The 17,188-nt window shown below is 37.9% G+C and overlaps 1 protein-coding gene across 5 annotated transcripts in view; it reads right to left on the bottom strand.

Annotated features, from left to right (window-relative positions):
* Window positions 1-17,188, bottom strand: part of CNTN4 (contactin 4) — a 991,759-nt gene that overhangs the window by 508,800 nt on the left and 465,771 nt on the right. The gene's annotated exons all lie outside the window — the stretch shown is intronic.

Here is a 17,188-nt window from a genome sequence, read left to right as displayed (position 1 = left end):
TATCAATAAAACTCACTTTTGGGAAGGTACCATTGGAGGGGAAGAAAGGGACATGTTAAATTATGAATATAAAGCAAATAAGCCTCCTATTGTTTTCTTGCAAATAATAATTGGGCAGGGATTGGAGCTGAGGTGTCCCTGTGGCTTCTGGGTGAAGACAAGAACAGTTTCTGATTAGGCATGAACCAACCTGAAGGCAGGGGAATGCACTATGCTTTGCAAGGTCCCTCTGTGTCCAGACCCTGTTCTTATTTATTTTCCAATTAGTTAAAAAAAAGCAAATACAGAACTGCCACAGAACAAGATAGGCTTAACACTGGTGGACCTCAGGTAGAAATTCCCAATTTTTCCAACGGAGTTATATCGTGTGGGAAAATTGTGACTACCCCATTAATTCAAACTTTTTTTTTCCCCTTTGCCCCATGTTTCACTTCTCACGTGCCATAGATGTATGCAGCTCCAGTGCCTAATGAGAGAAATCCAACCAGCTATCAGTAGCTGCCTACTAGGTTCATTTGGATATATCCAGAACATGATTAGGAACACTAATACTTCTGCTAGCCAAGAATACTGAATTAGGAGAATTCTGCAGTAAAGAGAGGCTACTCATTACCTTTACCAAAAGCTACAAAGTAAGTAACTTAGTGAAGCTGTGGGCAGACACTGTTATTGTGGGGAATGTCCTTGCTTAAGGGAACAGGTGCCTCTCAGCTCAGGCAGATGGATAATGTGGAACACAGATCCAGGGTTACAGGGGCATCTACAACTTTTCAAAGAAAAGTTGAAAATATTACTGTATTTTGAAAATCTCCTAAGTTTTAAGTATTGAAAATTAGTTTAAAATACTTTTTAAGACCAGGTGCAGTAGTTCACACCTGTAATCCCAGAACTTTGGAAGGCCAAGATGGGAGGATCTCTTGAGGCTAGGAGTTCAAGACCAGCCTGGGCGACACAGCGAGACCGCCACCTTTACAGAAAATTTTTAAAAATCAGCCTGGCATGGTGGTGCATGCCTATAGTCCCTGCTACTCAGGAGGCTAAGACAGGAGGATTGCTTCAACCCAGGAGTTTGAGGCTGCAGTGAGCCATAATCACTCCACTGCATTCCAGCCTGGGCAACAGAGGGAGACCCTGTCTCAAGAGAAAAAAAAAATAAACACTGTATGACTCAAGTAAAGCCAAATTTCCCTCTGGTGCTGAAGGATTGCAACATGAAGTTAGTAGAACAGAACTCTCAACTGTAGTTCCTCTCATCCACTCATCCCTTCTCCCACCCATCCTGCCAGCCCGCCATGTGTGAATGTATATATGAAGCATCTTCTGCTTGCCAGACGCAAGGTGAAGCACTGGGCCCATCAAGAGGAACAAGACACAATCTCTATCCTCTAGAGTCTCTTTATGCAGTAGGGGCTGTTACCGAGAATTTCATATAATTGCAATATGACATCCCGTTATCAAGGAAGGAGGAAACTTTTTGTTTGGCAATCTTCACAAAAGAGGTGAGCTTCCCTTGGGGTCTGAAAGATGAGCAGGGTGCTACCTATTCATCAGTTAATCAAATACACCAGAAATCTAGGGAACTGGGAGACCTCATTCTATTTACAACTCTGGCAGAAACTCGTTATGTGGTCCTAGGTAGACCACTCACCTAGCCTCTCTCTGAATCTTGTTTCAAGGGAAACCTCCTGGTTAAGTAAATGAAACTTCTTTGAAAACTCTACAGCACCCTACATTGCCAGATATTACTGTGGTCTCAATTTGTTATTTTAGCTTTCATGTAAAAAATATATTACATTTATATTATTTTTAAATTGACAAATAATAATTATATATGTTTATGGTATACAATGTGATGTATTGATATATGTACACACTGTGGGAGCCCTAATATTTTTAAGCTGAAAATAACCTGGAGTTTCTCATCTTACTCCCACTTATAAGAAAAACACTGTGAGCAAACACAGGCTTACACGAAAACATGGGCCAACACAAGCTACTTAATAATGGGCTCTCAGCGTTAATTTAAACCATGTGATCACTGCAAAGCCTGTATGTTTACCAGGGAGCTAATAGAAAATGAACAACCATCATTAGAGAACTTGCCTTTCTTTTGTGCCCTTAAATAGCTTAGTTTCTGATAAAGCTGGACTTAATATAATGTGAAGACAAAAGGGACTCTTAACTTCTGATCTGCTGATGTGGCAGAAAGCCGGCAGTATCTCTAATTGGATATGTTCAGATACTCTTCTGACATGCATGGTGATTAGGCCATTTTAGATAAACAGGATGTGCTGATCAATGAAAACTATTAATGTCTTAAGCAAATGATCAGGGTATTAATAATTAATTTTGTGAGAGAAATGTCATCTCGGACCTCGGGATTGATTTACAATGTTAAGCAGTTTCTTGAAGCAATTAAAATTAGCTTAGGAAATGCATCCAACTACATGATAAAGATTTAGTTCATGATATGATAGTATTTACAGTGCATGTTCTACTAAGGGCTGTAGATTTTTAAGGATGAAGAATTTCAAGAATCCTATTGGCATTTATTTACATTCAGGTAGGTAAGGTTCTCACCTCTGCTAATCAGAAATAATGGGGTCATGGACAGTAATTTCTCAGTGGGCAGTGGTAACCAAAGCATCAGGTTTTCTGAAGGGAGCTGAAGATTCATGAATCTCATGTGGGACTGTGGTGCAGGATACAAAGTTTCATAATTTCAATTTTTCTGTCAGAGTCAAAAAGAAAGCTGCAGGATGAGCCAAGAGTTATGGTGGCAATAGATCTCCCCTGCAGCTGTGAGCTCTCTCTGGCTTATCCAACGGTGGCTGTAGCAAAGGTAGTGTACTCAGCACTCATTTTGAGATCCTGCTCAAGAATGAGACTCATAAATCCTAAGAAGGAAGCCACACAATAAAACAGGCCTCGGTTGCTTTCTCTCATTGAGCCAGGAGGAGATGAATAACCAAGAATTGTACAGGGTGATTTTTTTTTTTTTTTTTTCACATTCTTGCACAGAACAAAACTTCCCTCAACCCTTCAAACAATTCTCATACTAACAGTCACACTGAAGACCTCAGTACAAAGTGCTGAAAACAAAAGCATGAGTCAGTTTTCCCTTAAGAGTCCTGGTTTCCAAGAATCTACATGCAGGGCCTGGTCATGTATTTATCTGTTTTGGACACTCTGCTGAATTAAAATATTGCTGGTATCCAAACAGTACTAATTCAGCTCAACAAAAAAAGTAGTTGTGTTTACCATGTGGCAGGGACAGTGCTAGGTGTTGGGTTTGCAGAGGTTAGGGAGGTGTGGGTCTTGTCCTCAAGGAGCTCACCGTTTACTTGGCAAGAGGTGCTAATAAACCCAGTAATTATAATATGGTGCAATGTGTGTAGTAAGTTTATTAAGAACAAGATGTTAAGGAAGCAAAAGATTATCATTGAACTGAGCTGGGAGGCAGGGTAGGGCAGGAGTTTCAAGAAAGCTCCTCAAAGGGGCTACCATTTTGAACTGATTCTTAAAGGATAAATAAGAGGGACGAAGGCCATTCTGAGCCAAGTGACAAGGAAAACGAACTGGCAAGAAGCTGTGAGAACCTTCAAGTTATAGCAGTGCAAGATAATGAAAAGCGTAGTCTGCCGAATCTAACTTGTGCTCTATTCCTAGACTTCCATTCTCCAGCTGTGTGGTCCATCTATAAAATAGCAGCAATATACATATCTGCCAAACTTATGGTAAGGATTAGTGAGAATGCATGGAAAGCACTGAGCTTAGGTACTGGCACAAAGTTGAAACATCACAGCTATCTATGTCAATGACAGCACAGTGCAGCCTGAGTTTGGGAGTTACAGGCTGAGGGGGAAAGAGGCTGGAAGGTAAATCACGAGCCTGGTCTCCAATCACCTTTGAAGGTATATTAAAGATTCTGGACTTGAGGCCAGGCACGGTGGCTCATGCCTGTAATCCCAGCACTTTGGGAGGCAGAGGTGGGTAGATCACGAGGTCATGAGATCAAGACCATCCTGGCTAACACGGCAAAACACCATCTCTACTAAAAATAGAAAAAATTAGCTGGGTGTGGTGGCACACGCCTGTACTCCCAGCTACTCAGGAGGCTGAGGCAGGAGAATGGCTTGAACCCGGGAGGCAGAGGTTGCAGTGAGCCGAGATCACACCACTGCACCCTAGCCTGGGCAATGAGCAAGACTCCATCTAAAAAAAAAAAAAAAAAAAAAAAGATTCTGGACTTGATTCTGAAGGCTACGAGGAGGGTGAGAATGACTTTCGACAAGGGAAATACCTAAAAAGATTTTATTTTCCTGTATGAAGATGTGCTTAAAATGCAATCCCCCGAAGGACATAATATCTATTTTACCTTTTTGCTTTTCTCCTCTGGTTAGCAAGTTGACTACATCTCTAGTTACTAAGAATATTTCCAAGAATATATTTTTCAAGGCCTCATGGCAGCAAGACAGAATGGGAAAACATGGATTCACGCACACTGAGTTCTTCCTGGATTTACTACAAATTACCTAACTTTGGGAAAGACACTTAATCTCTGTAAACATGTTTGCTTGTTTGTAGGTTAGGGGTCATGCCAGAAGCCCTACCTTTCTCACAAGTGTGCTGTGAAGGTCAACTGGCTTGTTTTGTATGTCAGCATTAACTATTATCGTTGTTTAAACTTGGATTCAAATTCTACCTCCTGGCACCCACCAAATAGATTTTTAACTTTATGAAGGTAGGAATCTTTATATTCTTGATTGGCATTTAAGAGGCACATAGAATAGTGAACCACCAGAGCAGGCAGCCAATCAATAGCTGATATGTAAATGAAAGAATAAAGGTAGCTAACATCTCTTGTGGACCTGCCATGTGATCTTACATTCACTTCTCATTTAATCCTTATAACATGGCTGGGAGTCAGGCATCATCATCCTCTACAAAATTAGAGCCTTGGAAATTAGAATATGAGAGGCTATGAAACTTGTCCAAGGTTAAATATCTGGAAATCAATAGAGCCAGTATTTAAATCTATGTCTTCATACTTCAAATACTGAACTCGTTTCTAAAGGTAATGAACTCTTCTAAAAGTATTGTGTCTTTTAAAGTGTGACATAACATCCTGATGGTGACTCCTTTCTCTCTAACTTGGCTTTTCATGTTGTCCTTCTGCAGAAGTGAAGCCAGGTGCCAGTAAGCCAAGGTGCAGAATCTGTAATACTCATAATGTAAAGGATAGCACAGGTTTCAGAGCTGAGACTTTGTCGGAAGGCTACGTTTCACTAGTGTTAATTCAGAAGTTTTTTGTGGTAGCATAACTGTGAATAAGTGTCTTTCCTCCTAAGTGTAAGAACAGTATAAACATTTTCTTTCTTGCTAATTATTATTTAGAGTGCTACCATTCTTAAGGCAGAGATTTTTAAAAAGGATCATCTGCAGTTCCCATCTGTAGAGTTGAGAGTTTCCTAACTCCACAATCAGCTAATGAGGGGTGCAGTCAATCACAATGGCGAGGAAGTGGGAAACAGAAATGAAAGCAAGAGATAAAATAGGCTTCCTCAGAAAGCAATATGCCAATAATTTTAAAGGAAAATGGCATACAGTAAAATCTTAATGTTCAATCAGTCAATAGATATTTGTTGACTGTCCATGATTCAATTGGTAAAATGCAAAATACAAAGAGTTTTGGGTCAAGGTCTCTGCCCACAAGGACACTACAGCTCAATTGGATAGAAAAGATTATTGACCATACAAGACAGTTTATATGTCAAATGAGTAGTACGGATCATCTATATGTCCTGTGATTATGGTAGCTAGCCTGTAGGTTCTTCTTGGGTAATGAAAATTCATATCACATCAGTCAATCAAATTAACTTGCTGGATTTTCTTTTACCAGCTTTATACTCTAACAGTAAAAACAGATTTTCATTCCTATAGGTGATATCTTTCAAACTTGACTGGAGATTGCAGTAAGTAAGTAGTCTGCTAGGAAGGATGAGAAAATATGTGTTGCTTGGTTTTTATCATTAGATTATTTGTGCCAAGCATCTGAAAATATGAATAGAACAGTGCAAAAGAAGAGAAGATAAAAGGGACCCAGATGATGTATTCGGGAAGCTACATCTATTAAACAAGAGGCAGACATGTATAGGATGGAATCCCTTATTTAGACCATACTCACCTACCCAATGGTTGATTTAGACACTGTTTCCATCACAATACCACATTAAAGAGGATCTTGAGGAATGATGGAGGGTCAGCTAAGGTACACAGTTGCTCCGCATTTTAAAAGACTTTCCACTAGTGATGATTCTAACCATAAATATAATGCTTACATTAGGCAGAAATCCTCTGAAATAAAAGCCAGGTAGCTAATGTATCATCATTTCACTTACTGAAGTATCTCTTCCATAGCCTGAGAGTCCACAGTTATACAGATCAATTTGGAAATGTCTTTCACTGAAATTTCTTAAAGTATATACCCACTACAGATTTCTCAAAATATACTTTCCCCTTATAGAAAACCTTATTCTACTTTGATGTTGGACCTTTATATTTTGCTACTGAGAAGACCCTCTTCAAAAAATGGAAGTAACCTCAATAATCACAGTGATATTTCAAAAGATCACTGGGATAAGATTCAGAATAACTGGGTTCCAGGCTCAGTGCTGTTATTTGCTTGCTGGACAAGTTTCCTCATGAATAGAAGACAGGACTGGGCCAGATTGTTTTTAAGGATTCTTGAAACTTTGAATTACGTTATTCTATAAGAAGAAGGGTATATATGCCAAAAATATTTAATTAGTTAAATGAAGTAAAGACTATGTCTTTGTCATCCCCAGAGCCATTTGAGGCTTGTAACAATTTTTCGGATTATATCATCTTCCCATCCATTAAAATTGTTTTAGATATATTGCTTTTAACTTCCATGTATTAAACCGTTACTGAAAATTTAACTCCAAGCCACAAGTCCATATTCACTATCCACAGGCCTTCACTAAGTAATCACTTATTGTAATTTTTTTAAGTTTTATTTAACTTTTACTTTTATTAAGGGAATGCTTGAACATAGCTTAAATACTAGCTGTTAGTCCCCAGAGGGAAATATTGTCCAGGGGCAACAAACTGCTTTTCTGTTAAGTAGTTCAACGATGATAATTTGAAAAAATAACACGCTTATACTACTATTTCTTGATTTTTTTTTGTCTTATGTATTAAGTTCTTTTATGAACGATGATATTCAACTCTCTCAATCATTCCCAATGACAGACAGGCATACACAAACACAAACATACCTTGCTTCACTGTTGTCTAAACTTAGTTATAGCACATAATCTGGTAATTTGTTAGCTGAGCTTGAGACTATACTGCTTTTATTTCTTTTTTTTATAGTATTTGTTTTTTGAGTTATTGTTATTTCCTCTTTAATAACAGGTTTCTAAGTATATACCACAAATTCATCCTAAACATTCTATCATAGCTAATGCTTTCGATATTTTCAAACACACCTTATAGTCCATCATTTTTAGTAAGTATTATTTATTTGGACATATAGATATTTAACACTTGAACAATTCAGTTGAAAAACAGACATGAATGGTTCTAGTCTTCTAACATTGTTTAGTTAAAAACAGAAGAGCCATGTATTCAAAGCTATGATTTTTTTCACAATTATCCACACATATGAAGCTTACGTATCTGTGAGAGTATACAGTACAATGTAGTAAATCAGCAACATAAAAGTGTATGTGATTAAACTGGTAAACAATGTTGGAGATGATGTAACGGTAGAATATAGTACAAAACAACTGGCGAAATGGTAAATAATAGATACCATTTACAGAGCACTTACTACACAGTAGTTTCTGTATTATTTGTTCACTCATATAATCTTTGAAACAACCTTGAAGGTAAACAACAATATTATTTTAATTTTATGGGTTAAGTTGAAATTAATAAGTAATAGATAGAACTTCCTCTGATTTTCCCTAAGTTTATTGTATACTTTATGCACTGACATGCATTCTTTTTATGTATAGTTTGATGAGATCTCAAAAATTTATACAGTCATACAACCACCATCACCATCATGATGTAGAATATTTCTATCACTCCCAAAATGAACCCTTAGAATGTTCATAAACTTTTAACGGGAATGTAAATTAGTTCAGCCACCGTGGAAAGCAGTTTGGAGATTTCTTAAAGAATTTAAAACAGAACTACCATTTGACCCAGAAATTCCATTACTGGGTATATACCCATAGAAAAATAAATCGGGCTGGGCACAGTGGCTCATACCTATAATCCCAGCATTTTGGGAAGCTGAGGCAGGAGGACTGTTTCAGTCCAGAACTTCAAGACCAGCCAGGGCAACACAGGGGGGTACCATCTCTACAAAAGAAATTTTAAAAGTTAGCCAGCCACGGTGGCTCCTGCCGTTAGTCCCAGTTACTTGTGAGGCTGAGGTGGGAGGATTGTTTGAATTCAGTATTTGGAGTCTGCAGTGAGCCAAGATCGTGCCACTGCACTCCAGCATGGGTGACAGTGCAAGACCCTGTCTCAAAAACAAGAAAAGGAAAAAAAAGAAATAATTCTACCAAAAAGGACACACGCACTCGTATGTTTGTCACAGCACTATTCATGGGCATAGAATCAACCTACGTGCCCATCAATGGTGGATTAAAGAAAATTTGGTGCATACACACCATGGAATACTATGCAACAATAAAAATGAATGAAATTATGTTATTTGCAGCAAGATGGATGCAGCTGGAGGCCATTATACTAAACAAATTAATGCAGGAACAGGAAACAAATACTGCATGATCTCACTTACAAGTGGGAGCAAAATATTGCATATCCAGAGACATAAAGATGGGAACAATAGACACTGGGGACTACTAGAACAAGGAGAGAAGGAGGGGAGGAAGGGCTGAAAGCTGCTTATGGGGTACTATGCTCACTACTTGGGTGATAGGGTCATTTGTACCCCTAATTTCAGCATCACACAATATACCTATGTAACAAACCCACAAAAGTACCCCCTGAATTTAAAATAAAAGTTGAGATTATGAAGTTTGACTTAATATTATGGATATTTAAACACTCCGTTGAGTTTCTCCCAAATAGGTATATGTAGCCTTATTATTAGAACAGCAGGCAATTGTAGTTTATATATAAAATACGTGGTATTTTCATCTTGCATTTAGATTGCCCCTCAGATACTTCATCCTTCCTTTAGAATGTCATTCCCATGTTATTACACTCTTATTACAATAAAATCAAGAACAAAAGTAGATCATAGTTCAAGACAGGAAAATACATGGCACCTCCACTCCTCCTTCCCACTCCTATGGAAAGCAATGCTAACTGATTATGGCACTCTTTGCTGCTTAGCCCAAGGGCAGCCTCAGAATCCTCTCAACATGGCATTTCAAGTACACACGACAAAATCAATACAGGTTGCAAGTAAAATAAAAATTCCTTTGCTTCCCTATGGCAATGAGATCATTGGCTCTAGAATCACACAAGCCAGGTTTAAATCCCAGCTCTACCATTTAGCTGTTGTTCTTGGGCAAGTCATTTAAGCTCTGTTAGCCTCACTTTCCTCTTTCGTGAAGTGACAGTGAAAATACAGGATTGTTGAAAGGAATATAAGAGAAAATCCATATAACTGGATTCTGCTAGAAAAAGTTGACTATGGCTTTGAGTCGGCAAACTTGCTGGAAAAAAACAAGAGGGGCAAGCAGTGGAAGGATCTGCTTCTGGGACGCCACAAATACAGGGAGCACACTGTGCCAAAGGGGGAAATCCATGACTCCCTTGGATTCCCCACTGAGCCCTGGAGGAGAGTGGATGCAAGGTACTTGAGGGAAATTACAATCCCCAGAAACCCCACTCTTTCCCATGCTTTCTGGGTACTCGGAAGTAAACCTTGCAAACTCTTAAAACTTCTATCACCAGAGCAGGAAAGAAGGATTTCTTAGCAATCATCTCACGTTTGTTTTCCTTCTGCTCACTGGCATGCTGCTGAGTGCCAATTCTGCTAACCTCCCAAATAAATCACCGTTAATGAAGCATGCTGCACATACAGACAGCAACAGGCATTTTTTAATCACCTAAACTAAAGAAGAGCTAAAGGTAAGCACAAAACACTCTAATACCTAATATATTAGGTGTCAGATTAAAAGTGGCAAGAACCGTGTGACTTTCAGGGCTTTTACTGGGATACACTTAGTGGGGAAGTAAGCTTACTAGTATATTCATCACTATACACAGCTTGCTGATTGCTCGGAAAGCCAAATCAGAAAATCAGATAACTGGTAGCCTAAAAGGGAGTCTATATCTGCTTAATCAGAAGCAGAAGTAAGATTTCAAACATAAAAATTCAAGTTATAATAGGCTATACCAAAGTAGGGGGTTAAATAAAATCTACTACGGCACTCTATCCTTTACTTACAAATTAGTGACTGACCATCTAGTAACTGACATGCAGTATGATATAGCAATGAGTAAGACAGGGTCTTCCCTCATGGAGATTATTTTACTCTACTGGGGGAAAATAATATAATACTCTAAGAGGGCTGCAACAGTGGACAAATGCAACAGTATCAGTCAAGAACATAAATGGTCTTTGTAGATGGACTGAAGTTCAAGTCTTGGACTTGTATTGTTTTAGGCAAGTTATTTCTGATCCTCCAATTTTATATCCATAAAACGGAGATACTGAGCCTACTTTAGAAGTTTGTAGAGAAGTATATGAGATAATGCAAGTAAAATGGTTACCACCATAATGCAAAAGGAACATAATCTTAATATGTGTCGTTTTACTTAGAAGGAAGTCAGAAGTCATTCTCTTAAAATAAGTGGAGTTGGCCAGGCATGGTGGCTCACATTTGTAATCCCCAAATTTTGGGAAGCCAAGGCAGGCAGATTAGTTGAGCCCAGAAATTCGAGACCAGCCTGAGCAACATGGTGAAACCCCATCTCTACTAAAAATACAAAAAGTTAGCTGGGTGTGATGGTGCACTCCTGCAGTCCCAGCTACTCAGGAGGCTGAGGTGGGAGAATCACCTGAGCCCGAGAAATCGAGGCTGCAGTGAGCCATGATTGCGCCACTGCACTGTAGCCTGGGTGATGGGAGTGAAACCCTGTCCGAAAAAAAAAAAAAAAAAAAAAAAAGAAGAATAACAATATAAGTGTAGGCTGGGACAGGAAATCCCCCTACTTTTTAGCTAAACTATACTATGGGATCTCCCATCTCATGTAATGGTAAATAAACTCTGTATTCAAGATCCTGTGCCATTATATATTTATAGCTAAATATTAGATTAGAACATTCATCTGAAAATATTTGTTGAAACATGCAATATGTCAAGCACTGTACCAATAAGCACTGGGTACCACGGTAAAGTTGAGTCCTGCTTGCATTCTTCTTCATTTTCTACGTTTATTTGCCTATGAACACATACTCTCAAAGAGCAGAAGCACATCTCACTATCATTATGCTTTAGTTCATGACGACATGCAGATGGTGGGATATTTCCACCCCATTTGACAAATGCTATTGAATTGTTATTTGGTATAAAACCATTTTCCAGAAGCCTCCTACAAATTAAACCAAACTATTTATGCGAGCCTCACTTCCATTTTCTTGTCTTTTGCACCCAAATCTGGGTCTCAGGTATGAAAGATGATAAAGTGATAAAAATGACAAGCTTTTTTTTTTTTTCTTGAGTACTTACTATGGGTCAGTTACAACACAAAGGTTTTGGACAGATTACCAAATGCTTACAATAACTTGAGGAGGCAGGTATATGATTATTTCCATTTGTCAAAGAGGAAAGCGGGGCTTGCAGGGTTATGTGAGTCACTTATTTCTTTAGTATACCTTTCCCTACCTACTTGCCTCTAGACCTGTAAGTGGCCAATTTCCTCCCAGTGTATTGTGTCAGGGCTGATAGCACTGACATTCAAAAATAAAAATAGAGTAGAAAGCCAGTAAATCACTTTGCAAAGTTTGCCATTCTCTGCAATGGTGGGGTACTTTATTATCAGATACAAACCAATATGACAGAATTACAGCACATGGATCCAGAATCCTTAGTATGTCAAGGGACATTTTTCCCTCTTACATGAACAGCAGAAACTGTGAATTTGACAGTTTTTAAAAAGTTATTTATTGTCCTTATCAATGGGTGGTTATCCATCTAGTTAGTGTAATAGCCTTTTAGGTAGCAAGTGATAAATATGTTCTTTGTCTAATCCGGCTGACTTAGGCCAAATCGGGCAAACGCTAACTGGTTCTGAGAGAACCAGATTTCAGGCCTGGCCTGTCACATATATAACAGATGTCTCTGTAGCTCTGGGTGTGAAATGAGTACACGCTGCCAATCTACTTTTAACCATTCTATTTATGTTCTTCTTTAAAATGAGATAGAGTGATCATTTCCAGTTATACAGTGACTTTTATCCAAGAATCTCCAAAGGACGGCACATTGATTCTTACTACACTGGTTGAGATGAGGGTTAGGGTTGCAGTATAATAATTTTCAGGCAGGGAAACTGAGGCATAAGAGTATAGTGAGTATATCATATTTAGGAAATTAAGAATTTATGTGTCTTTTTCTAAAGCTAATGTGGAAAAACACTAATATCATGCTGGGAAAACTCAGTAGACTCCATATTAACCAAATAGCCAAAATTAGTATCACTAGTGATAAGACATACTGGCCTCGTGTGCCCTTTGATAGGGTGCACTGAGAGGGACGTAATAGTCTTCTGTGGTATTTTGCCAACAATGCACGACCTCAGTAAAAAAAAAAATGAGGAAACATCAGACAATTGAGTAATATTCTACAACAAAATTGACTAGCGGTTTTCAAAAGTGCCAGGATCACAAAAGGCAGGCAAAGGCTCAGGAACTGGCACAGACTCAAGAAGACTAAGAAGAAATGAATGCTATAAACAATGCAAGATTGTGGATTGCAGCGTGGACGTTATGGAAAAACTGGTAAACTCCTAATAAGGTCTGCTGTTTAGTTAACAGTGCTATACCAATGTCAGTTTTCTGGTTTTGGTGATCATACTATACTTACGTACAATATTAACATTAGTAGAATCAGAGTGATGGGCATATGGAAACACATTTTTGCAACTTTTCTGCAAGTATGTATTTTAAAGCCAATGATGCATAAATAATTTCCTAGCTTGAAAATCACAGTTTTTAATATCTTTTTGTTTTTACATCAGTGGAGCTATCCTTGAAAGACACGTACATACAGTATGCCATTGCAGATTTTATATTTATAGTTTGCTGCATCATTTCCAGAAAAATTTCAAGGATCATAAAAGTTTGCCCACAGAAGACAAGCTAGTCATAGGAAAAATCATGTGAAAAAATAAATTCTGAATTCCCAAGATGCAATCAATATAGTCCATGTTGTTACTTTGTTATGATTTAAATAAAATTAGACTGCTGAATGGTCAAACTTAGGTATGAAAAGAACCAAGGTTACCGTGCATTCTTTTTTTTTTTTTTTTTTTTTTGTGTTGGAATCTTGCTGTGTCGCCCAGGCTGGAGTGCAGTGGTGTGATCTTGGCTCACTGCAAGCTCCTCCTCCTAGGTTCACATCATTCTCCTGCCTCAGCCTCCGGAGTAGCTGGAACTACATGCACCCGCCACCATGCCCGGCTAATTTGTTTTGTATTTTTAGTAGAGACGGGGTTTCACCGTGTTAGCCAGGATGGTCTCAATCTCCTGACCTCGTGATCTGCCCGCCTTGGCCTCCCAAAGTGCTGGGATTACAGGCATGAGCCACCATGCCTGGCTTACCATGCATATTAATGAAGAAAAAAATAAAGCCAGAATTTTGTACTTCTTGTATGCTAAAAATGCAGCTTGCAGGTTTCCCCTAAATTTCTTATTTACTACTAGCGTACGCTCCTTGCAATGCAATGTGAGATCTACGTAAAGAAAGATAAAAGTGGGAATAACTGTTAACACTTCATTTTTGCTTTGTTTGTATCTTTTTCTGACATGAAATTTCCTCCTTGAATTAGCAGCCTAGGCCTATTGTTGGTAGGAGAAACTGTAGTAATTTTAGTTATCTGTGGAAACTAAGAAATAGTTGAATCATCTGCAAAAAAAGTCTGAGGAAAGAATCCTAATTAGCGATAACACGAATTTTGAGACTGAGGCTATTTCAGAGATCTGGCAAAGGACAAAGAAAATCATAAATAGTTTAAGTTGCTTTAAGAAACAAATTTCATGATTTGTTAAAGATCCATGCCTACATACAGTTTTTCTTTTCTTGCCTACCAGCCCCTCTTTTACTACATCTTAGCTGCAAATTTCAAGACAGCATTTTCAAGCTTAGAAAAAACTTTGTTCCATTTCTTTTCAACATCTGACCCTCCACCAACAACCACAGAAGCCGCTAACTAAACTACACACACCCTTCAGTTTGGATCTTAGAACTTGTGTTTCTAAGCATTGTTGAGTAGACATTCCTCATATGGTTAGAATACAGGAAAAATACAGAAATCACATTTCCAAATAATATATGCATTATATGCATATACACACACACATATAAAATCTGATTTTATATATGTATGTTTGTGTGTGTATATGTGTTTGTAGGTACACATATATAAAATTTACCAGGGACAAGCTGTTAACAGTATAATTTGTTGTGTGGAAGAAAAAGGTTTATAAAAAACCTACTTGTTTATAAAAAACCTACTTCACATCCTTTTAAGTGCTTCAGTGTGCTAGACTTGATAAGGTGTGCATATTTCATATATCGTAAACACAACATTATGCTGCATCCTGATTGAGGATAACTTCCTGAAATATCTCATGCATTTGTAAGTAAACCATACAGGTTCACAAGGACAGGCAGGGTGTGTAATTAAACATTTGTATATTTATATGCCGACCAGTTCTGCTGTCTTAAAACAGATGTTAAGGTGAGGCTCTTCTTGGTTAATTGCTGTTGTGCCCAGGTTTGCCTCCACATTTCCTTCAAGTATAAAACTCAGGCCAGCCTCTTGGTGCCAATTTTTGTTTCGCCATAAATACATAATAAAGCCTCCTTTGAAGTTTTAAAAAACAGTCTAAAATTATTCCCTTTTTATGATATTTCCAATAACCCCCAAATGGAAAGACAGTTTAATGTTTACACTAGCAAACAGATGGTTTCAGGGAAAAAAACATTACCTAGCTCTTGGTTTCTTGTCATAAGGTGGGAGTCTTGAGAGCGCTTTATCTGTCTAAGGGATGAACCTGGGGTAATGGGTTACCCATGGCAGATTCCCTGGGAAAGCTTCATAAAAGCTTAAGAAATTCTCGCTTCTGAGCAGCGTGCCCCTCCAGGCCATTCTCCACATTCCAGCCATAGCTATATTACCACAGTACAATTCTGATCAAGCCTCCAACTTTTCACCTACCTTATATAGTTTTACAAAGTCAGTAAAAACCTGCTTAATCCAACTCACCGATCTGTGCAGCATAAATCTATATCAGAGTTGTACTATGCACTGGCTTGATACATCAGAGAATCTTGTCTCTTTACCTTTGTATCTGCTGTTCCCCTGTCTCTTCCCTTCTGTGATTAGCTTCAAATTTGTACCTTAGATGAACTCCAGCTAAAAGCTTTCTCTGATTTCATAATAACAGTTTAGTACTTCTCATATGGGCTTTGACAGCATTCAGAATTTCTCTTATTAGAGAAGTTATCACATAATATTCTAACCTTTGTCTTTATGCCTTTGTTACTATCAATGCCTTAAAGGGAGAGACACAGTCTCTCTCATTCACTAATTGGTGTGCTTGGAAAATATTGTACATGGTAAATATATGTTGAACTGATTTAAACTATAATGGATGTAATTACTGAGGAAAAAGCAGAATAAGGCCAACAGCTCAAATTGTCAGCAGGAGCTAATGTGCTAGAACCTAAGAAAGGACTAATCAGGAAATTATCCAGAACCGTTTAAGAAGGTTAGTATTTTTCCTGGTTACCTTTGTGGATAAGTGACTCAAGAAGTTGACTCGGATTTAAAATGATATTTCAGTAAAGATATGCATATGACAATCTATATAGATATCTAAATTATCAGTTTGGAAACTTGTTTCAACATCACAGATACTCAAATTATCTATGACAAAAAGAATTTCAAGGTCACACATGTTTTGGGGAACTGAGTTAGCCAACACAGACAGATCACTTTATTGTAAGATGTCTTATAGCCTTTAATAAGATGACATTGAATTTCACTGTGTAAGAAGAAAGGCATTCTGCGCAGTGTTTCCTAGATTTACTTTTTTATCCATGAAAATCCCATCGGACAAACGTTCTTCAGAACTCATTTTGGGACCTCATTTGGGGCTCCTGTCATGTTTAGCAACTACTAGGAAACTATGAGCTTTGGCCAAATCCCTTACAAATTATGGCCTAAATGCCAAATCCCAGACCCAAAGGCCAAAAGTCTAACATCTATTTTTGTAATATTGGAACACATCAATGCTTGCTCATTTTGGCATTGCCTATGACTGCTTTTGTGATACTATAGCAGAGGCAAGTAGTATGACAAAAATCATATGGCCTATAAAATAAAAAATATACACATTTACTACCTACCCACCTACAAGAAAAGTTTGCTGATCCTCAATTTTCAGTAATTTTTTTTCTGTTCTCAAGCTTTAATTGAAAAGTCTTCTCTGGTTATAACAAAATCAGCTGGCCTCAGTACTGATGTGTTACTCAAAACCATTGTACAAATGCAGGATGAAATGAACCACAAACTGGAGAAAGTAGCACTGAGCTGACCAGTGGTGCTTTGTAAAGTGAAATGTGGACTAAGCAAAGTATGTTTGGGTTTTTTTGCTCTAAATCCTGTTTAGAAATTAATATATACTATAAAACTAGCAAGTTAAAACTTACAAACATAAGTACATTTACCAAAAGGAAGTCTGAAACTAATACCTTAAAATACCTATTTGGATAATTTATTAAAACACTGAACATGCCAGAAATTTTAGCGAAGACAACTGAATTTTTATTCGATCACTTGAATACATACCGGTATCCTAAAATACCTAAGGTACTTCATTATAAAGATTAATTTTGGCCAGACAGGAATAAAGCTGCACAAGGTTTGTGATATAGATTAATTT

This window comes from Hylobates moloch, unplaced genomic scaffold (genome assembly GCF_009828535.3).
Source record: "Hylobates moloch isolate HMO894 unplaced genomic scaffold, HMol_V3 SCAFFOLD_4, whole genome shotgun sequence".
Classification (NCBI taxonomy): Eukaryota; Metazoa; Chordata; class Mammalia; order Primates; family Hylobatidae; genus Hylobates; species Hylobates moloch.
The sequence above is the reverse complement of the archived record's forward strand: the minus strand, read 5'-3'. Positions and strand labels throughout refer to the sequence as shown.